The sequence below is a fragment of the Terrapene carolina genome, unplaced genomic scaffold, assembly GCF_002925995.2.
Source record: "Terrapene carolina triunguis isolate 2854851 unplaced genomic scaffold, T_m_triunguis-2.0 Scaffold84, whole genome shotgun sequence".
Classification (NCBI taxonomy): Eukaryota; Metazoa; Chordata; order Testudines; family Emydidae; genus Terrapene; species Terrapene triunguis.
The window spans coordinates 30,282,026-30,308,722 of NW_020664435.1; positions in this window are offsets into that span (position 1 = coordinate 30,282,026).

A 26,697-nucleotide genomic window follows, 5' to 3' on the forward strand; every position below is an offset into this window, starting at 1 on the left:
TTCAGTTCATTTGCAAATTTGACACCATCAGCTCAGGATTAAACAAAGACTGTGAATGGCTAGCCAACTACAAAAGCGGTTTCTCCTCCCTTGGTGTTCACACCTCAACTGCTAGAAGAGGGCCTCACCCTCCCTGATTGAACTAACCTTGTTATCTCCAGACTGATTCTTGCCTGCATATTTATACCTGCCTCTGGAAATTTCCATTACATGCATTTGACGAAGTGGGCATTCACCCACGAAAGCTTATGCTCCAATACATCTGTTAGTCTTTAAGGTGCCACAGGACTCTTTGTTGCTTTTTACAGACCCAGACTAACACGGCTACCCCTCTGATAATTGATTACAGTGGGTCTGCTCCCGACCTTGAAGTTAAGCAAATGCATAAGTGTTTTCAGGATTGGGGCCATACTGTATATCACATACCAACGACACAATACTGCAAACATGAACCTGGGTAACTGCTACGCATAGGTGTAGTGTTGTTGTAGCCATGTTGGTCCCAGGATATTAGACAGACAAGGTGGGTGAGGTAATATCTTTTATTGGACCAACTTCTGTTGGTGAAAAAGACAAGCTTTCGAGCGTCACAGAAGAACACCTGAAGAAGAGCTGTGTAGCTCAAAAGTTTGTCTATTTCACCAACAGAAGTTGGGTAAATAAAAGATATTACCCTCACCCACCTTGCCACTCCCAGGAGTAGTCCATTGAAGTCAGTGGGATTTCTAGCATGAGTATAATTACTCTTCTGCATAAATGTTCACAGGATTGGTCCCAAAACAGTACCAACTGCCTCAAAGGTGCAGGGATCATCACCTTCTTCCTTTTTATTAGTTTGGACTCCATCCAATATAAAAGAGTTAAGAAATAATGCTTGGTTGGGCATTGAGCCCCTAGCTAATACTACGAAAGAAATGATCACGTGTATCTAGTTTTAAATCATTATCGATGTTTCCCCATGTTCTATCCCTCGTTTGGATCAGAGATGCAGAGCAGCTTTACACTAAAGAAAACAAGAAAAGCAAACAAGGAATAAATACAAAAATGCATCAACAGAGGCTCTTTAATGAGCAACTACACTGAAAAAAAACAGATTAAAAACACGAAGATGGAAGGTTATAGGCACATACTTTCCCCAAAATTGTAATCAAATGGTAACTAAATAAATAACTAAATAAAGATGACTGTGAAGTTGAGGGCCATGTGTCTTCCCCCTTTCTATAATATCCTATGGTGTTTCTATCACAACATGAATTAATACAACTCTCACTTCCCAGGGAAATGAAGTCAGTAGTTGATTTCTAGAGATTTCTTTCTTTCTTTCTTTCTTTCTTTCAACAAACCCATTTCAAATTAGGTATTAGCAGCAACAAAAAGTATCTTCAGGGGCCTGATCCAAAGCCACTGTCATAAGTGAACTACTCACTTTGACTTCAGAGGGCTTTGCATTAGTCCCTAAAATTACTAATATTTTTTGTGTCAGATGAAAGTATAATCGTGCTGATGGGAACTGAAGAGTGGCACACTTTGATAAACTTAACATCAAAACTGCAAGGAAGGAAGTTTTACTCTCTCTTGGAGTTGTAACGTGCTTGGGAAATGATGACAAGTAAGGAAATGAAAATCGGAAGGGGAAACAATTACCAGTGCAAGTCACTCACTGCACAAAGATGGAACATTAGAGGCAAATACATTCCCAAGAACTGCACAGGAGTGAATTTCACTCCAAAATACTGGTTAAAAACACTGCTGGGAAGATGGGACAGGAATTGTGCCTACTGAGGGAACTCCCCTAAGGCTAACAAAGTGGTGTATTGTCCACAACATGAACCTCTGTACGAAGTATATAATCTGACCCTCTGTGTACTGTCAAATATCTTGTTCTGCGCCCATCCTGGGCCTTTATCATTTTTGCCACATGGGGTTCAGTAAGTCTTTTTATTTATAGTTCACAACGTATTCTTGAATTCTCTGAATGCTCAGACTGGGAGGGTGGGGGAGTATGAGTGCTAACTGAATTTTTGTCACTATTTTGTTTATTTGCATGAGTAAGCTGGGGGTTTATTATTTCACCCTATATTATAAAAATAATGATAAAACATTCAAGTATGTTGCACTGCACTGTAGCATACAGATTTTAAACTAGATAAACTGGTCTCTTCCAATATAAGGGCCAGATCAACAGCGCTTATTCACACAAGGAAGTGCACTGCAGTCAATGGGACTATTTGAGTAAATCAGGGCCACTGGTACAGGACTACATTATCAGCCTTTACAAAATATAGACTTGAAATACAGCAGAATCTCCATTATCTGAGACTTGAAGGACACCAAATACATCTGGCAAATCAGGATTTCTGCTGCTCAGGGGCACAAGTAAGATTGTTAAGAAAGGGTCCATCACAACTGCACTCTGCCTCTCCCCTACCTAGACAGGTACCTGAGAATGCACCCTTCCCTGGAGCATCTGGGAAGTTCTGGTGGGAAAAGGAAGGAACAGCTGGTGCGGGAGTTAAAGTGGGGGGGCTGAGATGTTGAAGACTAATTTGTCAAGAGGATAAAGGAGGAAAGAGATAAGAAGAACTGTGCTAGGTATGGAAGAGGAAAGGTGGGTAGAAAGAGGAATAGAGAGGGGAGAAGCTGAAAAGCCACTCAGGAAGCCAGCTGTTTCCCAGCTGGCTTTGGTATTTAAAATCAAAACCACTGCAGCACTCCAGGAGCTCTGTAACCCTCCATTTACATATAGAGCAGGGATCTGGGGAAACATCTGCCTGCTCAATCTGCTACTGCTGCCAGCGGTAAAAGGATAAAGGGCATCAAGTCTCTAGGACCCCTCACTAGCATGAAAGTCATGTAATAAAAAAAAACAATGTATTCAGACAGTGAGAGAAAGCAGATAAGGGTCTGAAGGATTCATTTTCTATATATGGAAAAGTTTAGGACAGAAAACTGCTGTCATGTTAGCCAGCAACCAAAGGACTCCTTAAAAATAAAAAACAAAAAAAAAAACCCCAACAACCCTGAAAACAGAAGTGAAAACAGACAAGCGGCATCTAGTTGTCTAAAGTTTGAAGGAAAGCAGAACAAAGATTGAATGACTAGTATTGAGAAAGGATGATCTGATCTTTTGGTGGATAATTGTATGGCAGTGATCTTAGGTTAGTGATATTACTTTATCTAGGGAATCAAGGGAAGAGCATTTCCCCTTTACAACTGCTGTCTCTTTGTAAGTAAAAACACTTAGATCATCCAAATTCTGCTTTAAAAATTCTCTTTAAAATAACTGTGGTGTTTATCTTTCATTTTTTAAAAAAACATAGTGGTGAAAGTAACATGTTAGCATCTATTACAGCTGGTCAAAAATGTTGGGGCGGGGAAGAGAGGTGGGTTCGGTAGAAAAAGTAGACCTTTCACCAGAAACAGAAAATTTTCAATTTTTTGGGTCAAAAAGCATTTCGTTTTGGCTCAAATATAAAAATGTTCCAGTTTTTGTGTTTTGTTTTGTTTTTGACAAAAACAATTGTCTGCAGAAAACACACACTTTTGGGGAAACCCCCATTTTCCATCCAAACATAGTTCTGACAGAAAATTTTGAACCAGCCCTGGCATTTATTGATTTGTAATATGGGGCAAATCCTGCCCTCCTCCACCACCTGTGAGAGCCCAGACATAGCAGAACTGTGCAGTTCAACTGTGCAAGGGGGAAAGAAGCCAATGTAACCCTGCCAAAAGGCTGGAGAAGAGCCTGGCAGAGCCCAGGGGTGTATTTGCCCACTGAGGGAGAGTCAACCCAGCCAAGACTGACGAGCCCAGCATGGTTTAGCAGTGCATGTAAGATTCCATTTTCAACATTGGCACAATGTACTGTGATATCTCCTTTTGCCACCTCCCGTTGGGAGAGCAGGGCTTGAGGACAAAGATTGGCTTGTGAATGGAACTTGGAATAGTTTTTCCTCCCAATTTGATCTCCACCTGAGCCATTCTCTGTAGTGCCCCTTTCCCTTCCCTCCACTGGTGCACTCTTATGCAGCTGGATTTGGGAAGCAGAGATGAGATGTGGAGGAGGAAATGGGGCTAGCAATCCCCTGCTCTATCTAACTATCACCTATTACCTCCCATGAAGCTTCTGCTCAGCAGTTCCCAGACCCTGGGGAGAAACGCTGCATTACCTAACACGGCTACCCCTCTGATGCATCACCTCTGGTTACTATAGCTTAGAAGGGGATTGGAAAGGGGCAATTTAACACTAGAAAAGGTATTTAGGGTTCTAACTTCCATTAAGTGAGGAGCCTAAATGCCTTTGTGGATCTGGGCCTATGCACTTTGTGATGAGGTACCCTGGATGACAGTGATAGGGTTATGGGGAGCAGGAGAGCCCAGTTAGCCCCTTCTGTGGCATCTGGAGGGGAAGACAGCAATTAAGGATTAGACCCAACTCAGGAGAACCTGAGTGCATGGTTCCCATAAAGGAAGGACTGCGGGGCAGTAGGAGAGAGGTAGTTGAAAGTATTTGCTCATGGGGAGAGAAACCACAAAGAGAACTGAAGGAAGGAGCTTGAATTCTAGGGAAAGGGCAGCTGGGGAGAAGACGACTCCTAAAGCAGGTATGGAGGAGAGAGACTCCCGGAAAGAATTGCAGATGGACAGTGGCTCAGGTGGAACCAGGCCTCCAGGGAGAAAGCCTCTGGAGGCAGCACTCTGTACTAGAATGATGAAGAACTCTGCAGAGCCTAGGAAAGGGGCAAAAAGTCTTTGGCGGATTGAGGCTGGGAAGGGTGGAAGAGTTTTAATTCCTCTGTGCTGGGTTATTGTTCCTCTGGTAGGAGTCTCAGGGTGTCCTGGCCACAGGGCAAGTCAATGCACAGACCACTGAAGTCTGGAGGTGGAGGGTCAGGCAAAGGAGTTATGTAACCAGGCTGGATGCCTCCTGGCCTAGAGTCGCACTACAGGCAGCCTGACTCAGTTTTTCCTCTTGAACTATTCAAATAAACTTCACTTCAGGCCTTTTTCTTGTTAAAAACTATCCCTGTTTGGGGACAGGGTTTATTAATATAAAATGAACTGTAAGTAAAATTCAAACCCCCAAAACAAAGTTCATTCATAAGTCCACACAACCCAAGGTTTCTCTTTCACCTTCCTGCCTGGAGAGCTTTCCTCACTCTCTGCAGACTCTACCACAACTTCCTAAGGTTCCCCTTCCCTTTCACTGCAAATTCCTGTTCCTTTTATAATGGAATCACCTCTCCGCTGGGCTTCATCCTGTAATTAGGGTTGGCTTAGCTCCAAGCTCTCCAGCCCATAGGGCAAGCCATCCTGTTACAGGTCGCAATGTTGGGTCTCGCTATGAGGAGTTTCTCTGGGACGGTGAGTCTATGACATATCTATTATGAGAAGATGTGATCATTTTTCTCTCCCTGCAAAGTCATCTCACTTTGGACAGAAAATATCAGGACAAGATAAGTACCAAGGGCTAAATTCTGTCCTTGGTTAGACCCTTGTTTCCCCAGTGACATTAGGGTGGCACTGATGTAAACTAAAAGAAAAATTCGTCCCTAATCTTTCAATTTGCACCATTAAAATCTCACATACTGCTTTTGTCTTTTTGACATCTAACTACCCTTCAAATAAATTCTGGAGAGGAATCATGAGCTGGGATTAATGTAAAAATGGACTTTAAAAAGGCTATTCTGGTTTTCAATAATTAAATGGAAGAATCTTTGCACTTATTAGTGGATGTTTACATACTACTATTTTAAGATGATCATACTTAAAAGTCTAGTTTGATATAAAACTAGTACAGCTTGGGCAGTGAAAGCAGATCTGCTTATCTTGGCATAGCAAAATGTCCCCAGCTGGTGGATAGGAACAGAAATGCAGCAGCAAAGGGACAACTTGGGATCTGTATATTATAAAAAAAATGATACAAGTGGCAGTGAAATAAAGATTCTGCTAACAGTTTTCACATATCTTATTGAATGAAATGTATTGTTCTATAATTTATCAACTAGAGGGCACAGATGTGGGACTATAAATATATTATTAAAGCAAATGGATGTATTTAGAAGTAATTGTATATTCAAGGGAAACATAGCATGAAGAGTCTGTTAGCATTGGAAAGGGAGTTAGCACTTTGAAATGTTCTCCACTACAGTTAGTCCAATTGATAGGTGTTGTGCAAGTGCCCACTGAAACTCCATAGAGGCTCAGCTGTGCAGCGCTTCTGTTGCCAGAAGGCTCGGGGAGGGAACATACCAAGAAGCTTGCTTTCTCCATCTTCCACCGGTTTTAAGGTGTTTCATACCACATTATTCTGCTTTGGTCCCCCACTACAGCCTTTCAGAAAACCTGAATTCTCTGGTGCAACTGAGAACATCAGACTGCCTTAAAACATATTTTGTGTTCAAGTCCCTTAGGCTTTGCCCACTGCCAAAAAAGGTGTGTGTTTACCACGAGAGAACTAACAGGATAGTCATCTTGCTATAAAATCCTAGTGGAGACAAGCCACTGTAGTTTTTATTGTGAGGTAACGAGGCAAGGTCAACATTCTATCTTCATCCGTGACTGACCTTGTAATAAAACAACAGTGCCTAGTCTCCACTAGAATTTTACAGTGGGATAGTGAATGGATGTTAGTTATCCCACTTTAAGCTCCCCCACCTTTTTTGCAGTGAAGAAATAACCATAATCACGTACAGTTCAGAACAAATGTCAAAGATTATTTACATCTGTAGATAAGCTTGAAAAAACCCTTTGTACATTTCTGGCAGTAGCCCTGGAAAATGTCCTGCCTCACTTTGTCAGACATTGCATGCAAATGAAATATCTGGGTGTATCCAATAGGTCTTGATGTGGAAACTCTGCAGTGCAACACTCTCTTTGCACTTGATAAAAGCAGGTTTACTTGATCTTTTTCTGAATTCTCCAGTCCCCATATAGGACAGCAGTAATCTGTGTAGTCTTGCAGTTGGTAGACAGGCTAGTTACAGTCACAGTTCACCTGCTTTTGGATACTTTCCTCATCCACCAAAACATATAAATCCACTTGTAAATTGTCCGTTAGGCCCATCATCAAAAACAAGGAATAATTTAGTCTACTGTTCAGTGCCTGACTACATATTGCAATAGCGTCTCCTAGACAGAAGTCCATACTTTGGCAGCACTATATTATTTCATTGTTTGGTTTCAGTGATTTTTCAAAAGCCAACCATAGAGTTTTCCTATAAACAACTAGTATAAATTTTTCAAGTTCTTTTTATAACTCCAAATGACAGACTGACCTACACTGTCTGTTAAAATGAAAGTCACATTATGAAAGTAAAATAAATCAAAACCACAAGAAAAAAATAATTTATTATCAACTGGTGAACAAAATCCAAAGGACCAACATTGAATAGTATAATTTCCTTTTCCTTCAACCTTTGTCACTTTACATAATACAAATATTCAAATGTCAGGGAGAGTGGATACAAATTTGCATGGAGCCAGTTCTAGAAAACATCTCTCTTCATTCTTACCGATAGTTCATGGTCTAAAGTCACCAACAGATATCCAAAGACTGTATTGAAAACTTCATATTTCTGTTGCAGTGTCAAAAAATCTCTGTTGGCTTTACTAGAATAAGCAGATGGGCAAAATCACAGTCAAGTGCACATATATTCTGGCCTGAAGTTTATGAGCTCATTAGCTTCTTGAAAATTTACTGGAGAATCAGTATAGGGAAAGTAGAAAAAAAAATAAGAGGAGTAAAAAATAGCAGCTGATTCTGCCTGTTTACAAAGAACACAATCCTCTAAAAAAGTGTCTCTGAACCTTTCCAGACTAGTGTACCCCTTTTCAGGAGTCCAATTTGTCTTATGTACCTATAAGTTTCACATCACTTAAAAACTACTTGCTTACAAAATCAGACATAAAAATACAAACCTGTCACAGCACACTATTATTGAAAAATTGCTTACTTTCTCATTTTACCCTATAATTATCAAGTAAATCAACTGGAATATAAATATTGTACTTACATTTCAGTGTATAGTATATGCAGCAGTAGAAATAAGTCATTGTCCGTATGAAATTTTAGTTTGTACTGACTTTGCTAGAGCTTTTTATGTAACCTGTTGTAAAACTAAGCAAATATCTAGATGAGTTGATGTACCCCTGGAAGATCTCTGCGTACTCCCAGAGGTACACGTACCCCTGGTTGAGAACTGCTGCTCTAAAATGGTTCCATTCTGTTTCTGATTTTCAAACCTACTATATGTGAGTGGCGTTCATATTTGTACTAATTATGGTTGAGCTGTTCCTTACTTTTATAGAGCTTAATTTTTAATTGCTTCATCAGATTCAGTCACAACAGTTGCAAACTTGTAAAATGAATATTTGAACAAAAAGGGCAAAAGATATTTGAGTTTTTTCTTCTATCCTGTTACAGTTTCACTTACTGTGCATGTCTTGGAGTTTTAAACAACTTTCCTGACCATTTGTAAGAGCAATTCATGTAATATTAAAGCATGTATTGTATGTGAAGGTTGAATTTTTTATAGAGTGATTACCAATGTTTTCTAACAAAAAATCCCTCCTATTGCATTAAAAAAAAAAGGGAAAAAAAACCCCAACCCCCAAAATAAAGCAAAACAAAATTAGTTGCTTCTCTTAGAATCCCAGGTTGGCTCTCTTCTGAGCAGTGCTGAACAACAGCATTGAAGTTGGAGACCTAAGTCTTAACATCCTAAAACTAAATTTTGTCCTTTCAGGTGGAAAAATTAAAAATACCATTGGCTGAAAGAGTGCTGTGTAGACTCTAAAAACTATACTTTGGCCTCCATTCCTACTGGTAATGACACCATAAACACCAGTGCATCACTAAAGGTCCCAGTCCTGCAAAGTGAGTCACACAAATGGACCTCTGACCTCTATGGGGCTCTATACCAGCGGAGGGGTCTGCCCACATGCTTCACACTGCAGAGCTGGAGCCTAAGAGACTTAGATATGTGAGTTTTAATAGAGCTATTGGGCTTGTGAAAATATGTACACTCAAAGCTAAATTTATCTTCTTCTTTTGCAAACAGTTTCTTCTACTGTATTTATTTTAAATATTTATTCAAGCTGTGCATAATATTTCAGTCACTTAAAATAGATTCATCTTCCTATTTGACAATGGTGAATGAGGTTTCCTGCTGCATGCTGGAAAGATGACCATGACTCTTAAAATTGATCTCTTTAGTAAGCTGACATGCCAGTTTGGTATTACCGCTAATCTGCATTTGCAGTCATGGAAAAAAAAAAATAGACTCCTAAATGAAAAAAGAAATATGTCATATTGAAAGGTTTATCCACTCATAATGATTTGTATATTTGGCTCTAAACAAGGACTGCATTAAATAGTACTCATACAAAAATCCCAGTTTCCACACAGTTGTAGCTTGTATAAGGTAGTGAAAGCTCCCAGATACTGATCTTTCTCTGGTGAACAGGGTGGGGAGTCTTTGGTCACCTGGTACAGACTTCCATTCTGCAACACTGGATGGATTTGATTTTTAATCTAAGCCTCAGTGAGGAACAAATGGGAAACATTTCCAGTGTTGTGACTGCTATTTTATTAATAAATCTGTGTTTTCATTCTGAGGGGAGTCCCCTTGGCCAGTCTTTGAAACCCACTCACTGAATAGCCAGCAGATCTCAAAAACAAAGTGTGTATTAAAAACAGATGGGCTGACCCTTAAAGAGTGAGCACAGCCATCTTTAAAACTGAAATAATCAGTTAGTATTTGATCATCACCTAGAGCACACTTCAGACTGTAATTCCTACGTGGCATAGGGGATAAGATGCACAGATAACTCCATGATTCAGATATTCAACTGTAGTTCTGTCTTGTCATTTCTTCTTTCTCTCCCCTTTTACAGAAGCTGTAAGATTGATCTTTCCTTGACAGGCAATGAGGATTTTCTAGTCTGAGACCCTTGGTCACAGTACAGTACACAGTAGAGGAAAGCAAGGAACACAGTGCATGGTCAATAAGGGAGCTGTCTTCACACATGACCACACAGTTTCAGTTAAACAGCTAAGCTGAAACTGAGGCATTTTGAGATCAGGAGAGAAGCCTTAGAGTCTTCAGGAGAATGTGCTGGAAGTTTCCAAGGTAGCTAAGAAAAATTAGAGTGAATGGAAACCAGTAAAGGGCTATCACTCAGTGACGAGCCTGACGACCATGCAGCTTGGTTAATGAAGCAGGCCAAGACATTCTGAGCAATGGGGTAGTGTATAACAACCATCTTGTAATGCAGGAGTCCAGGCACTGTGCTGTCAGAGAAGGCTCTGGAGTGGCTGGTTGGCTGCTGCCAAATGAAAGAGCTGAACTCTCCAAGTGTGACCAGCTCCTGCTTGGTGTAGTTCTCACTCTGCAAGTACAAGAGCATTTTCAGAGCTGAGAGCAGAGCCCCTGGGAAAAGAGTTATCAAATAATTTAATCAGTGAATTTTTTTTGACATTTTTCAAATACATTATTTTACAACTAACTTTGTTCATTATTCACCCAGCTCTTTTAGGGAAAAGAGTACAGAGGAGTCTTAAGAAATATTATTTCCTGCAGGGTTGCCCAGGTTCCACCCAGGTTTAATCAATAACAAAAGCTCTCTTGTTTATGTTTATGGTGGGTGAATGTATTTTATCAGTTAATTGTGTGGTTAGTGTTCTGTGTATGAGTCTAGCTGAGCCGGGTGTCTACTTGAAACACACACAAATGAAGACAAAGGAGATGGTTAGTCAGGGTCCATAAGCATCCAAAATCAACATTATATATAATATGGAGGGCGGGTAGGTATATATATCCTAAAAGACTAAGACTTCTCATTCTCATGAAAAGAGAGGGTCAATAATAAGGAAGAACACATCATGCTTGAAAGTTACCTATGCAACCTTATCTCTAGCATGTCCAGACTTTTGAGCTATTAACTATGACATTTTAGGGCCAGATTCTGATATGTTTCCTCACAATGACTATTCCCTGAGAAGGCCCAAGACTACATATACTATTCAACATGAGTAAGGGGATCTGAATCTGGTCCTTGGTATTCTCTTAACACTATTGTTTTAGGCTGAGTCAATGACTTGATGATCAAGACTGAATTTGGTCCATACAGAAATTTTATATTTGTATTGCAAAAATACTAGGCCCTTTATAGGATATGGATTAGCTCACCAAACCAACTACACAGCTCTGGCATACTGTATATCCAAAATGTAGATCTTAGCACTATAATCAAAGTTTCTAATACCACTCCCAGGAAGCATCCTTGCCTGGCTACTAATTTGGGTGTATTTGTATTGTGGGTCACTAGAGGGATGTCACTGTGGCACTTTTCACAAACATTTGCATTCAGTTAAATAGTTTGGATACCCATCATTAAGAAACAAGATCAATGCACATCCACCACAGCAACAATTATTAGAAATGGATGCAATCTGCTATTGAATCAAAGGTCTAGCAATCTGTTCCAAATCAGAATCTGAAGAATACCTAGACAAATTGGATTCAGCTTCAATTAGATTCTTCTGCATTTTCTTGAGTACACTTACACCTACATGGCTAGTGTACATTTTACTGGCGTAAAGCATTTATAACATCTCTTCAGTTTTTTACATTTACCGTTTTTTACGAGTGTTCTTCTCTTGTCAATGGAAAAATAGTTTCATAAACTCATATTTTATTTGAGGGAAAGGCATACCTGTATGTCAGTGGATGAGAAAACTGTGTCCTAAGCCCAATTCACTATTCAAATAGTCATTAACTTTCATTATGAGTGATCATTCATGTTGAGAATTCAATACATTTTTTAAAAAGAGCAGTTTACAGGGTTTATAAATGAGCGAATCAGATCAGGTGAGCTCAAAGATAAAGATCTTTGTACAAATCAAACTGAGATCCAGCCATAATTAGCTTAAAGTACTCTCATGCCTTTAGTGATAGAGGAGACAAATACACTCTCCCAAGGAACTGCTGCAATTTAGTGGCCAAATTCCCTTGGTAATAGTAGTACCAATTTTGTTTCAATAAGGTTGTACCCATTTAACTGAGAGGATAATTTTGCCTTTTATTTACAGAGGGCTAGATTATGATTAGCCCCAAGCACGGCAAAAAGTCTAGCTGTATTATCTCAGGAGGAGTTCCAAAAAGGAATCATGTCACCCCATAAGGGTGTTGGGGGAAGGGGAGGGCTGAAATGGAGACAGAGGCCTGACTTCATCCCCTTCTACCATGGCTGTTGAACCTCGTCTAGCACCGAGGGAGTGCATGCTGCACCCTTCTATAGGCTGTAGCAGCTATTGCTCCTATTTGGGCTCCCCCAATGCATTATGCCATCTTCTTTTCTCTGCAGATAGAATGTCTCCATCTGCCACTGGTATGGTTTCCCCTCTGCTCCCCAGAATGCAGCAGTAGTTAGAGAAGCCACAACAAATCTCTGTGTTATATAGACATGATCATTTGCATTGCATTTTAATCTTTCATAAAAATTATAATTGCACATGACCACAGGCATTCAGGGTCTCTCTCTCTCTCTCTCAGTCGCTCTCTTTTTTTTTATTGACATGTCTTACACATCCAAAAGATGACAACGTCTTCAGCATAATCACAATGCCTCCCAACACCCTGCTGTGGCACTGCTTCCATACTGACTTAGAGGGAGAGTGCCACCTACTGAAACACCAACACCAAAATCAAAATACAGGCTGCCGTGTGTCAGCAGAATTGTCTTCAAGTGGAAAACGTTCCCAAGTATTAAGTGCAATGTCAGGCGACTTGTGGGTCTTTAAGCAGCAGCAGAGTAGAGTTTGGATGAAGTTAGGAGAGCTTCAGGGTTATCTGAGCTTCTTTGGTAACTATTTATGACAGGCTTGCAAAATTTTTATGAACAGTTATCAGCCCTGGTGCCATTTACTATGATGACGATAATGATAGTAATGGGGAAAATTAATGATATTTTACTTGTCCATCAGTAAAAGTTACTCATCCAAGGAGAGTAAAATTTTGCAAGGCTTATTCATGGTACATTAATGGATATGAATTTTCCTATAGCAGAAGAGGCATCCTTTTCAGAGTCAACTAAAATTGACTGAGAAATGCAACAAGTGCGAAGCAAGCTGAAAATGATATATTGACTCCAAATCACACTATGCAAAACAGCTGTGGTGATTAGTTTATAGTCCTGTGTTCAGTCACATGGAAAATGATGAAAATTATAGCGTTAGTCATTATGAGATTGTGTTCATTTTTGGAGAGTTTGGGCTCAGATACACAGTAGCTTTTGAAATGAATGATTTATACAGCAGTTTAATGCTGTTTAATTTATTAATTTACATTAAATGAATCTTTGTAAGTGAATTTCTTGCAAGAAAAGAGATTACAGTAGACATGGGCAAGTTATTATCCAATGTAACAATGCTCATTTTACTAGACTTATGTAGCAGGAAATGGGAGTCTCTCAACTCTGCTTAATGTAAAAAAATAATTGAAATTTACATGGTGGCAAAAACCATTATAGCTTCTGTGAAACGGCACAGAAAAGTACTGTGTACAACATATGAATTTATTTCTGATAAAATGTTCCATAACATGGTGTCCAGTTGAGAACATTCTGCCACAGCAATGCAAATCAAATAAAGAAATAATCTGAGCTCTCTTTTAAAATGTATTTTTTTTGTAAAGTAAATTCAAGGCTTGGGAAAGTCCTTTGCTTATTGACAGAATAAGTAAAGCATGGTCAGCATCAGCACAAGCTTCCCAACACTGCCCCACTAACGTACCCCGATTTAAAGGAACTTTGGCCAAGTCTGCTTTCAGAACATCAGAAAAATGTAGGTGCCTAACCCCTGTTAAAATCAATAGAGTTAGGCACCTGAATACTTTTGTGGCTTGTGGCCTTAATGCCTCTTGGCCTCCACTTCTGTAAAACTGGAATAATAAATACATACTATTTCTACATCAGTGGGGTGTTGTGAGGCTTAGTACCTCTACATTGGTTTGACAGCCTCAGATGGCAGTGCTATATAAGCACCAAATATTGTTGTTATAACGTGTCACTCATAATGAAACAGTCATGACTTCAACTCTTCTATAGCTGGAACATTCTCTTCAGTCAACCTAGCTAAACAAGCCTTGAAAGACCAACCCCCCTGGCTCCACAGACCTATTTGGAAGAAAGGCTGGCCTGCCATAGGAGCTCGGCATATATATCATGATTTTGGCCACAAAGTAGAGCCATGTGGAAGGAAGAGAGCTTGTATAAATGAATTCCCTGCTATTCATAAATTATAGCCTTTGATAGTTGGGAGTGTCAATCCATTAGTGCAGCTTTTGAGAGTTAATCCACCTCTAGTGGTATGAGTCGGTCCCCGTGCAAAGCCAAGGATAGATATAGGGTCATGCTTACATTTCTTATAAGAATTTGCATTCAAGGTCACACAGCAAGTCAGTGGCAGACCTGGGAATACAACCCCAGAGTCCTGAGTCTCACTTTCAGGTTCTAAACACTTAACACTTTCTTCTTAGGGAGGGAGAACTAAACTCTGTGAATACCGTGATACTGTGCTTTATGTAACAATGCAAAATATTGCTCTGTCTTCTTCAAACTTTACATCAAATTCACAAGGAAATGTCCTTGCGTCCATGTGATATCTGACTAAAAGAGTTTTCGTTCCTATAAATGGATCATTACAAAACCTTTTTGTCTCATTAGTAAACAGGATGAAATACTCCCTCAGACCCTAAATATCTCCTACACTCTTTTAAAATATGATTTTTCCTATCTTCTTTCTCTTTAAATGGTGCTGATCTATTATACACAAAATGAGCTAGAAAGCTTTCTGCTTTGATGCTACATCCATTTTGCTTACATGATCCCAACCACATTTGGAGCTCATCAAGGTTACATCAAAGAGTGTTATATGTTGCTGCATCAAACAGGTAGTGATGGAGCAGCACTTTTAAGAGCTAAACCAGCAGTTTTCCTCCTCATCTTCATGTCTGAAGGGATTTCAAAGAAAAAAGTGGTGAGACATCTTTATAAACAATAAACAAACGGAACACCTTCTGCAACAGTGGGGACTTGTCTTCAAATGAGCTTTACTGTTCACCCAAAGAAATAAATTGCATATACTTAAAGTAATATAATTCATTTAAGAGTGGTCAAAAATCTAGTTCAGTTCTTTAGGAGTAATGTAGTTTTTGAGGAGTGGTATAGAGATGTATAATGATATTTAATCATTCATGGTGATTGCTCGTATTTAAATGAAGAGAGTCTTATTGTCTCCCAACAATAAGCATATAGAGGGATGCAGCCACTGTCTGTGCAGCTCCATGCTGCCACATGGGAGGTGACTAGTAAAGTAGCTACAATGACAATTCTGGTTTCCCTTCCCTGTAGATTCTTGTGCATCATGAGTTTGAGAGTGCTGCAGTCTCTAAATGACACAGCCCCTTCTCTTGCAAGAGGGAGAAATCTGTGAGAGGAACTTCAGAGTTTTCCTTCCCCTTACCTTCCTGCCTGGCCTGTTCTGGGGGTCATTGCTTTGTATTTAGATCAAGATCAGGTCAGTATTAATGAGAGAGTGTGAGAACCATTTTTGGTTCCAAATATGGAATGAGTTATCAGTCTCAGTTCCAGTTTCCAGTGAGCAGGTGTACATATCAGATAAAGCACCTGTCACAGATCTACAGAATCTGTGCTAGGCTCAGCTGTTAACAGTCTCTTGGAGTAACCCCTGGAGTGTGGCAGATCCCCAAGGAGTCCCATTCTTCCTTTAGGGTAGGCCCCGTAGCCTCACTCCCTCTTAGGCTGAGCCTCTGGGCTCTAGCACTCCTGTTTCATACCATGAGCTCTGCCCAGAGTCCAGTTGAGACAGACTCCTGGTTAGAGACTTGTACACTCTTCAGGGACCAATGCACCTCACCAAGTATTTGCAGTGGTACCAAACAGCCTTTTCAAAACAGGGTAGGATTTATTAGTCAACTGGAGCACAACATTGGAAATATTTAGATTAGCATAAGAAATAAAGGTTCAAACATAGTCCACTATGGTCAAGCCAGAGCAAATCACCAGCCAAGCAGTAGGGGATTCTAGCTAAGGCTCTTTTCATGTATTTTCTTTTCATGTACAGAGGTGTTTGCTGACAGCACTGGTTGTTGGTGAGTGAGTTGGTAGGTGTCCTGTGAATTCACAATGTATGAACACCCCCTCCCCCCACTAAGAGATAGATGAAGTGAGGGAATCGGGGTAGAGCTCATTGGACATTTTTCCAGGAACATTTTCTCTCAGAAAATGCCAATTTGTTGAAAGCAAAACACTTCATAGAACTGTGTCAGCTTTGATGAAAATTAGTTTTGAAAGAAAAATCGGCAAAGGGAGTTTCTATAAGGTTTGTTTCAACCTTTTTGGACTGGAATATTTTGATTTTTTTATTATTTCAAAATGACTTTTTGTTTCACTTTTTAAAAATATATACTAGAAAATAGGAAAAAGTCAGAAGTGGAACAAAACATTTTGACTTTGTTGAAACAAAACATTCTGATTGACCCCAAAACTATTGCCAATATGCTGATGAAAACCCACTACTGCTGCTCTACATTTGTACTATTACATCCAGTCATTCTGCTCTAGCAAAGAGAGGATTTTAAAAAATTGAAGCAATATGCAAGATTTGTTTTCCAACAGGCACTGTGTGGGCCAGTGGCATCGTCTGCCACGTGGAGCAGTTTGCACTGTAAGTGGGGAGCCCCAGTGCTGGGTGACGGGTTTGCAACAAAAAAAGAAATCATGTGCACCCTCCTCCTTTGCAGGTGTCATTAAAAATATCAAACTCAACTCAATTCCATTGGAGGATTTACAGGGTGTCACTACATTTTGGGGACAGGTCTGGACTTAGCTTTGGTCTGATTTAGGATTGGTTTATGGTTTAACAACAAAAACATTTAGGGCTCAATAATGGCTTTTAAGCCACAGCCCTGCATAGGGTATGCTAAGGAGTCATGCAGTCCAAGAAGGAGCACCATAGAGATTGTACCTCCCCATGGCCTTTGCAGAGTCCTCATGCTCCTCAGTGAGGGAGGTGGAAGAGGAGAGAGTAGTCCCACTGATCCTTAGAGTGGAGAGAGTACAGAGACTGATTGCTATTATGAGTGACATCCCACATAGCCATGCAAAGGGCAGAATTCTTGTTTGCCTTGCCATGGCTACAGAAGGCTGCTCCAATGTGGGCCTATCTGTTTCATTACAAAACTAAGACATTCAATAATTAGTCCAAGTTTCACATTGTGATTTCAAACTCATTTGAGCCTCAGAGTCAGAGCAAAATTTGTGATGATCACAAATTGATGTCAGAGGGAACTGCATAAATCACTAGAGAGCAAAACCACATAGTTCTCCATGCTCTAGTGAGCTCAGAACAAATACTTTACCATTACCTCTGAGACATATATTCATATCTGCCAACTTGCCTGCCAGCATCCTGAAAACTTTGTTATTCAGATTCAGAATGTTTGGGTCACTCAAATAATTTAAAGCTGCACTCTAAAATTCTAGTGTAAGTGCTAAGTGAATATGCCATTTTTGTCTGCATGTTTAGTGAGACTTATAAGGTTAAACTGAGTCTACAGCTGCCAAAGATTACTCCCTCAGAGCCCTAAAAATGATAAATCATCCTCTAATGTAAGAATTTTGTTATGGGATTCTAAGCAATTAACGAGGCATTGGAGTCTGTAACTTCCACCAAAGGAAACCCCTTCAAAAGTGTCTGCGTCTCAGATTTTAGCAACAGAATGATGGTCCAAACGCCTTCCAGTCCTAAAACCTGTGCAATTATTTTTGTTATACTTTTCCACTGGGGTCTGCTGCCTAATGGACATTCTCAGACTTGTTGACCAGCCTTCTCCTCTGACCTAGAAAAGCAGACAGAGGCTGACACTTAATATATTTGGTCTGAAATTGATGCTGGGTGCCTGGCTAATCCAATCAGAAGTTATAAAGTATACCTACTTTATAACTTGAAAAGTTGGTTTAGAAAGCAACGGGCTGATAAATGATTCTTCTGTTTATCCCTGGCTAATTTTGAATTTATGGTATTTGCAAAAAGTTGTTCTAACAGCCTTAGCATCCAATGAACAAATCCTCTCATACAGCAAAATAAGATTTTTTTATAAGTAATGTAACAAAAATTGTGAGTATTTGCTCACATGGCATCATACTTGTGGTTAACAAAGCCCCAATAGTGCTGGTACAGTACAATATTTTCCCTTACAATGGTTGCAGCTTAGATGACAGAAGAAACTAGTGTACTTCAGTCTGTAGTGGACTTTCAGACATGTAGTAATATTATTATTACTTTACCCAGCCTTACATGATGTCTCTGTCCCCCCTCAATGACTGTGTGACATCTAAAGATTTATGAGTCTGCTATTGGCCATCTTCACATTGTATGTGCAACATGCCTCATGTGGCACATGACCAGGATTCATCGCCAAATTAGGTCCGTTGGTTGGGTCACTAGTTTCCCTGGTCCAGAGCAGGTAGTGACAGGGAGTGTGATGTGAACATTGATCCATACCCTACTATTGGCCTTGAGCTAGCAGAGGTGTATCTTTTAGAGCTTCATGCATTTAGATCCAGACTTCCCCGGTACTGATGACTGAAGCAGGGGCACTATGTTCCATTATTATTTACGACTATTGTTGTAGTGACCACAAACTCCAGTATGAAAATACATGGAATAGTGGAGAGTGACGCAAAATTACTGAGTGAGGACACTCTCGGGACTAGATTGTTCTTGGCTGCTCCCCATATTCACAAAAGGGAAGGGTGCAAAAGGTGAATCTCATCATCTATCCTTGTGTAGCAGCCAGGTGCAATTGCAGTCTGTTCACAGGGCTTGGACCAAGTAAAAATCAGTTTAAGGAGCTCCAAATACTTGCCACTTGGTTTAACACTGCTCACACAGTTGTTAAATAAAACTGAAGTTTTAGAGATTTTTGAAGTTTCTGTAATTTGCTACCCAAGAATGCCCTTAATCTTGATCTAAGGATGTGAAAGACTTTGCAGAGGCAACTTAAAAGTATCTTACAGTGTTTCTTAGAAATGCCTACAGAAAGCTAGAGTTATTACTATGCAGGCTGATGGATTTGCTAAGCTCCAGAACTGTCGGTGTCAGATTTGTGCAGAACGGGAAACCTTGAAACCTTTATGGGCCCTTGGAATCCAAGACAGCTAACGGTACCAAAAAGGGAACAGGGGTTGTTGGGTTCAAGAAATAAGAGCTCATCTCAAAACCGGTTAGCTTCAACTTAGGTGGTAAGTGGTGGATATGGACAGTTCTAATGTGCACAGACCACTTTTAGACACACCACTGTTCATGTTATTGTTGTACACAGTTACACAACAAGCTTTAGTTTGCTATCAAAATGAACTTGATCATAAAATGTTTGAATTTATTTTGGAAATATTTTCATATTTTACTATTCAAGTCCCAAAAGATTATATCCAATTCAAGGTCTTGCTGCTGTCTTTGAAGCAACTGTGAGCTATTTTGGAGACAGCTACTGTCAAGGTTCCTTCCCCACTCTGAACTCTAGAGTACAGATGTGGGGACCTGCATGAGAACCTCTAAGCTTAACTACCAGCTTAGATCTGGTTTTGCTGCCACCACCCAAATTATTTATGAGTTATTTGGGAAACTCTGTCTACCTCCCCCCCAGAATATCTCCCTCCCAAGTACTATAACCCTTCCCTGGGTAGCCTTGAGAGACTTCTCCACCAATTTCCTGGTGAACACCGATCCAAACCCTTGGATCTTAAAACAAGGAAAAATCAATCAGGTTCTTAAAAAGAAGTCTTTTAATTAAAGAAATAAAGGTAAAAATCATCTCTGTAAAATCAGGATGGAAAATAACTTTACAGGGTAATCAGATTCAAAGAGCCCAGAGGAACCCCCTCTAGCCTTAGGTTCAAAATTACAGCCAACAGAGGTAAACCCTCTAGCAAAAGGAACATTTACAAGTTGAGAAAACAAAGATAAACCTAACACACCTTGCCTGGCTGTTACTTACAAGTTTGAAATATGAGAGACTTGTTCAGAAAGATTTGGAGAGCATGGATTGATGTCTGGTCCCTCTTAGGCCCAAGAGCGAACAACCCCCAAAACAAAGAGCACAAACAAAAGCTTTCCCCCCACCAAGATTTGAAAGTATCTTGTCCCCTTATTGGTCCTTTGGGTCAGGTGTCAGCCAGGTTACCTGAGCTTCTTAACCCTTTACAGGTAAAAGGATTTTGGTGTCTCTGGCCAGGAGGGATTTTATAGTACTGTACACAGGAGGGCTATTACCTTTCCCTTTATAGTTATGACACGCCCCCCAAATCACAGATAGTGTTGGACAGCCGGTTCCACACTGGCTGTGATTTTTTCCTGGAGCTCTAGAAGAAAACAGAGTTAATAAGACACATGCACCTTTAGACATACTACTAATTATATAAAAACTAACAATATGAACAATTTTTAACCGGTTGATTCTGGGAAACTTTCACGGCAGAGTGTATCAGCCACTTTGTTAGAAGCTCCTGAAATGTGTTGTATTTCAAAATCAAAATCTTGGAGAGCTAAACTCCACCGAAGAAGTTTTTTGTTATTCCCCTTGGCGGTATGAAGCCACTTTAGCGCAGCATGGTCGGTTTGTAGTTGGAAACGCCGTCCCCAAACGTATGGGCATAGCTTTTCCAGCGCGTACACAATGGCGTAGCATTCCCTTTCGCTGATTGACCAGTGGCTTTCCCTCTCAGATAGTTTCTTGCTGAGAAACACAAGAGGATGGAATTCTTGATCCGGTCCTTCCTGCATTAAAACTGCTCCCACACCACGCTCGGACGCATCTGTGGTTACTAGGAACGGTTTGTCAAAGTCTGGGGTCCTTAGCACAGGGTCAGACATGAGTGTCGCCTTAAGCTGGTTAAAGGCCTTCTGACACTCATCAGTCCACTGAACTGCATTTGGCTGTTTCTTTTTGGTTAGGTCTGTCAGTGGGGTGGCGATTTGGCTGTAGTGTGGTACAAATCGCCTATAATACCCGCCCAAGCCTAAGGAGGATTGGATCTGTTTCTTTGACTTTGGGACAGGCCACTTTTGGAAAGCATCCACTTTGGCCTGTAGGGGGTTGATAGTTCCTTGACCCACCTGATGTCCAAGGTAAGTCACTCTGTTTAGGCCTATTTGACACTTTTTAGCCTTAACAGTTAGTCCTGCCTGCCTTATGCGCTCGAAGACTTTTTCTAGGTGCTCCAGGTGTTCTGCCCATGAGTCAGAAAAAATGGCCACATCATCAAGGTAGGCAACTGCAGATTCTCCCAATCCTGCTAGAAGACCGTCTACAAGTCTCTGGAAGCTGGCGGGTGCATTTCGCAGCCCAAAAGGAAGCACATTAAATTCATACACCCCTGCCTGGGTGACGAAGGCTGACCTTTCCTTGGCGGGTTCACCTAGCGGTACTTGCCAGTACCCCTTGGTTAAGTCTAATGTAGAGATGAACTGGGCATGTCCCAGTTTCTCCAATAGCTCATCTGTGCGTGGCATTGGATAGTTGTCGGGAAGAGTTACAGCATTTAGCTTACGGTAGTCCACGCAAAAACGTATTTCCCCATCTGGTTTGGGAACTAGAACCACTGGAGATGCCCATGCACTGTTAGCAGGGCGAATTATACCCATCTGTAGCATGTCCTGGATCTCCCGTTCTATAGCCGTTTGGGCGTGAGGAGACACCCGGTAAGGTGGGGTTCTAATTGGGTGAGCATTACCTGTGTTAATGGAGTGGTACGCCCGTTCAGTCTGTCCTGGGGTGGCTGAGAACATTGGCGTGAAGCTACTGCACAGTTCCTTGATCTGCTGTTGCTGCATATGTCCCAGGGTCGTGGAGAGGTTCACCTCTTCCACGTCACTGTCACTTTTTCCTTCATAGTAGACACCTTCAGGCCACTCAGTGTCATCTCCTCCCTGGGCTGTAAACTGACAAACCTTTAATTCTCTGGAATAAAAGGGCTTTAGAGAATTAACATGGTACACTTTAGGCTTTAGGGTGGAGGTGGGGGATGCTATGAGATAGTTAACAGCTCCCAGGCGCTCTTGGACCGTGAATGGCTCTTCCCACGACGCTTCCATCTTATGGGCCTGGAGAGCCTTCAAGACCATAACCTGGTCCCCTACTTTGAAGGAATGCTCTCTGGCATGTATATCATACCAGGCTTTTTGCTCTTCCTGAGCCTCTTTTAGGTTTTCTCTAGCAAGGGCTAAAGAGTCTCGGAGGGTGTTTTGTAGGTTGCTTACAAAGTCCAGAATGTTAGTTCATGGAGAAGGCGTAGAACCCTCCCATTGCTGCTTCACCAACTGTAATGGTCCCTTAACATTGCGGCCATACACAAGTTCAAATGGTGAAAACCCTAAACTGGGATGTGGTACAGCCCTGTAGGCAAAAAGCAACTGCTGCAACACTAGGTCCCAATCATTGGAGTGCTCATTTACGAATTTACGTATCATGGCTCCCAAAGTTCCATTAAACCTCTCCACCAAGCCATTTGTTTGATGGTGGTAAGGGGTGGCCACCAAGTGGTTCACCCCATGAGCTTCCCACAGGTTTTTCATGGTTCCTGCCAGGAAATTAGTTCCCGAATCCGTAAGGATGTCAGAGGGCCAACCTACCCTGGCAAAAATGTCAGTTAGTGCCTGGCACACACTTTTAGCCCTGGTGTTGCTTAGAGCTACTGCTTCCAGCCATGGGGTAGCAAAATCCATGAAAGTCAGTATGTACTGCTTTCCTCTGGGTGTCTTCTTTGGGAAAGGACCCAGAATATCCACAGCTACTCGCTGAAATTGGACCTCAATTGGACCTGGAGAGGGGCTTTGACCTGGTCTTGGGGTTTTCCCACTCTTTGGCACACCTCACAAGACTGGACATAATTAGAAATGTCCTTGCCCATTCCCTCCCAGTGAAAGGACTTCCCCAAACGGTCTTTGGTTCTGTTCACCCCAGAATGGCCACTAGGATGATCATGAGCTAAGCTCTAGAGCTTTACCCGGTACTTAGTTGGAACTACCAACTGTCTCTGAGGATGCCAGTCTTCTTGGTGTCCATCAGAAAGAGTCTCCTTGTATAAAAGTCCTTGTTCTACAACAAACCGGGATCGGTTAGAAGAGCTGAGAGGCGGTGGGGTGCTCCGTGCCGCCGCCCAAGCTTTCTGAAGGTTGTCATCTGCTTCCTGCTCAGCCTGGAACTGTTCCCTTGATGCTGGAGGCATCAGTTCCTCCTTGGATTGTGGACTTGGGCTTGGTCCTTCTGGAAGCGAGGCAGGTGATGGGGTTGTTTCCGTTGACTGTGAACCGCTCTCCGCTGGTGCACTATGTGGTATTTCAGGCTCTGGCTGAGCCTCTTGGGTAGGGTTATCTGCTGCTTCTGAGTTCAGGCTCACTGGTGCCCTCTGGTGTCGGAGTTGTAGGCGGGTTTGCAAGCGCTGGACTCAGTGCTGGCAATGGTTCTGGTGCTGGTTGCTTTGCCAGTTCCAGTTCTGGGACTGGCTTTGGCTGGGCCTCTGGGATTGGATCCACTACGGTTGTTGCAGTCGTTGGCAGGGGATCCGGTTCCATCACCTCTGTCTGGGTCTCTGATAACACAGACGGGGCCCTGGTGGATGGCTCAGGAACAGGGATGGGGTGAAAGCTTGCTTAGCCTGGCTACGGGTGACCATTCCCACCCTCTTGGCTAGCTTCACATGGTTGGCCAAGTCTTCCCCCAGCAGCATGGGGATGGGATAATTGTCATAGACTGCAAAAGTCCACCTTCCTGCCCAGCCCTTGTACTGGACAGGCAACTTGGCTGTAGGCAAGTTTAAAGAGTTTGACATGAAGGGTTGAATTGTCACCGGGGCTTCTGGGTTGATGAATTTGGGGTCCACTAGGGATTGGTGGATAGCTGACACTTGTGCTCCAGTGTCCCTCCACGTGATAACCTTCTTCCCGCCCACACTCACAGTTTCCCTTCACTCTGAAGGTACCTGGGAGGCATCTGGGCCTGAGGACCTTGGGTGTGACTCCGGCGTAATGAACTGCAGCCTGTTGGGGTTCTTGGGGCAGTTGGCCTTCACATGCCCCAGCTCATTACATTTAAAACATCGCCCAGATGACTGGTCACTGGGGCGAGGTGGGTTGCTGGAGACAGGTGTGGTGGGACGATAAGGTGTCTGGGGTTTTTCCTGGGATGTAGGTGGGGCCTTGGGTTGCCCCCGGTGATAGGGTTTTGTTTCGGGTTACCCCTTCTGATATTCGCCCCAACTGCTACTAGTTTTTTTCTTTTCTGCCACCTCCACCCATTTGGCTCCAATCTCCCCCGCCTCAGTTACAGTTTTGGGCTTCCCATCTAGGATGCATCTTTCTATTTCCTCAGGAACACCCTCTAAGAACTGCTCCATTTTCATTAGGAAAGACAGATCTTCCAGAGATTTAACGCTTGCTCCTGATATCCAGGCATCCCAATTTTTTTCAATGTGGTGGGCGTGTCGGGAAAATGCCACATCCGGTTTCCACTTTAGGGCTCTGAACCACCGACGGGCATGCTCGGGTGTTAGCCCCATTCTGATTCTGGCCTTGTCTTTAAAAAGTTCATAACTGTTCATGTGTTCCTTAGGCATTTCAGCCGCCTCCTCTGCTAAGGGTCCACTGAGCTGCGGCCTCAGCTCTACCATGTATTGGTCTGTAGAGATGCTGTACCCAAGGCAGGCCCTTTCGAAATTTTCTAAGAAGGCCTCGGAATCATTGCCTGCCTTGTAGGTGGGGAATTTTCGGGGATGGGAAGTGGTACCTGGAGAGGGGTTGCTAGGGTTGGCTGGTATATCCTGCTTAGCCCTTACCAACTCCAGTTCATGCTTCCTCTCTCTTTCCCTCTCCTCCATCTCTTTTTCTTTCTGCTCCATAGCTCTCTTGTGGGCAGCCTCCTCTGCCTCCATAGTTCTCTTGTGGGCAGTTTCTTCCTTGGTTTTTTCTGCATTAATTTCTAATTGTTTTAGTTCTATCCATCTCTTATGTTCGTTTTCTTTCTCTGTTGCTTCCAGTCTAGCCAGTTCTAGTTTGTTAGCTGCTTCACTGGTAGTCATTTTCCTGCTTTCTTGTGCTGGGTCACACCCCCTCTGCAGTTCACTGAAACTGGGATGCACTCAGCTCAGGGTTGATAAGTTAACAGAGACTTTCACAGCATTCAGTGCTCAGCCTTTCTAAGCTAGCTATACATGAGATTTAGAAAGAAAAAAAAAACAATTCAGCTTGTAAATTCCTTTTGCTAGCTGCTTGTTCACAGCTTGAAACTTTCCATTAACAAAGACCCTTGTTAAAAAAAACTTAACACCTCTGCCTTCAGGCAAAGGGAGATAAGATATGCATCTACCTTCAGCTCTGCTTTCTAAGCAGCTACAAAGGAGAAAAAAAATCTTACTGTCTTTTGGTTTAAAATGATCCCACCGCTCTGCCACCATGTCAAGGTTCCTTCCCCACTCTGAACTCTAGGGTACAGATGTGGGGACCTGCATGGAAACCAGATCTAAGCTGGTAGTTAAGCTTAGAGGTTCTCATGCAGGTCCCCACATCTGTACCCTAGAGTTCAGAGTGGGGAAGGAACCTTGACAGCTACGATATATACTGACTTGCTATTTCAGATCAGAGTACTGATGGCAATGATGAAAATGTGGCATTTGGCTGTCACCTGTTTGTAACATATTGCAGAAATGGAGACAGGGAAATTCTGAAGAACAAGCACATTGTATTTCATAATATACTTAATTATCACTGTGACTCAAGTTGTTCATACTTTTCAAGGAGATGATCTCTTGTTGCTTGAGACTTTGGAAAAATTAGAAAGTATTATTTTATTATTACTCACTTCCCCAATCTGTGTATCATTTGCAAACTTTACAAATGTAATCCTCTCCCCTTGCTTTCCTGGATTACGCGGGAGCAAGCAATGTTCCCTGGTGAGCCTGATGTTGTTGACAATAAAGGAGATCCAGAGTCATCTATCCACTTCTCTGCTGCAGTCCTTTTACTTATAAAGGAAATTAATCTTTGTGGTGCCTCCAGCTGGCTGGGTCCTGTACACACACACACTGGCATGCTTTGGGAGCCTCCAGGCATAAACCTGTGCAATGGATATAACCCAGAAATACCAATTATAAACAATATACAAAAAAATACTCTTAGAGTTAACACATGTTTACTTAACAACTTAGAAAAACATGATGTAACAGATTGAGATTAATTAAAATGTCATAACCACTTTAAATCAGGAGGCGCTTCGATAAATCAATTAAGAAATGCAGTTTACAGTAGTAAATGACACTTAACCATCTTGCACTTACATTGGCACCTTGTACCCCATCCCTGAGTGTGTACTGCTCTGAATTTCAGAGTTCTAGACACATGCTTGATCATCTAGAAGCTGGGGTCAGCACTCTGTTGATCCAGTGAATCTGTCCAGCCAAGGCAACAAAGGGCAGAGTGATTCTAACTTGGGATTATTCTAAAATGCACAACCCCTTTGAAGATGGGAGTTATAACTAGAGGTCAGTAACCCTGGGTCCTGGTTAGACAATAAGCCCACTTTGTCTCTTCTCAAACTCAGGGAAACCCCTTCAGGTCTC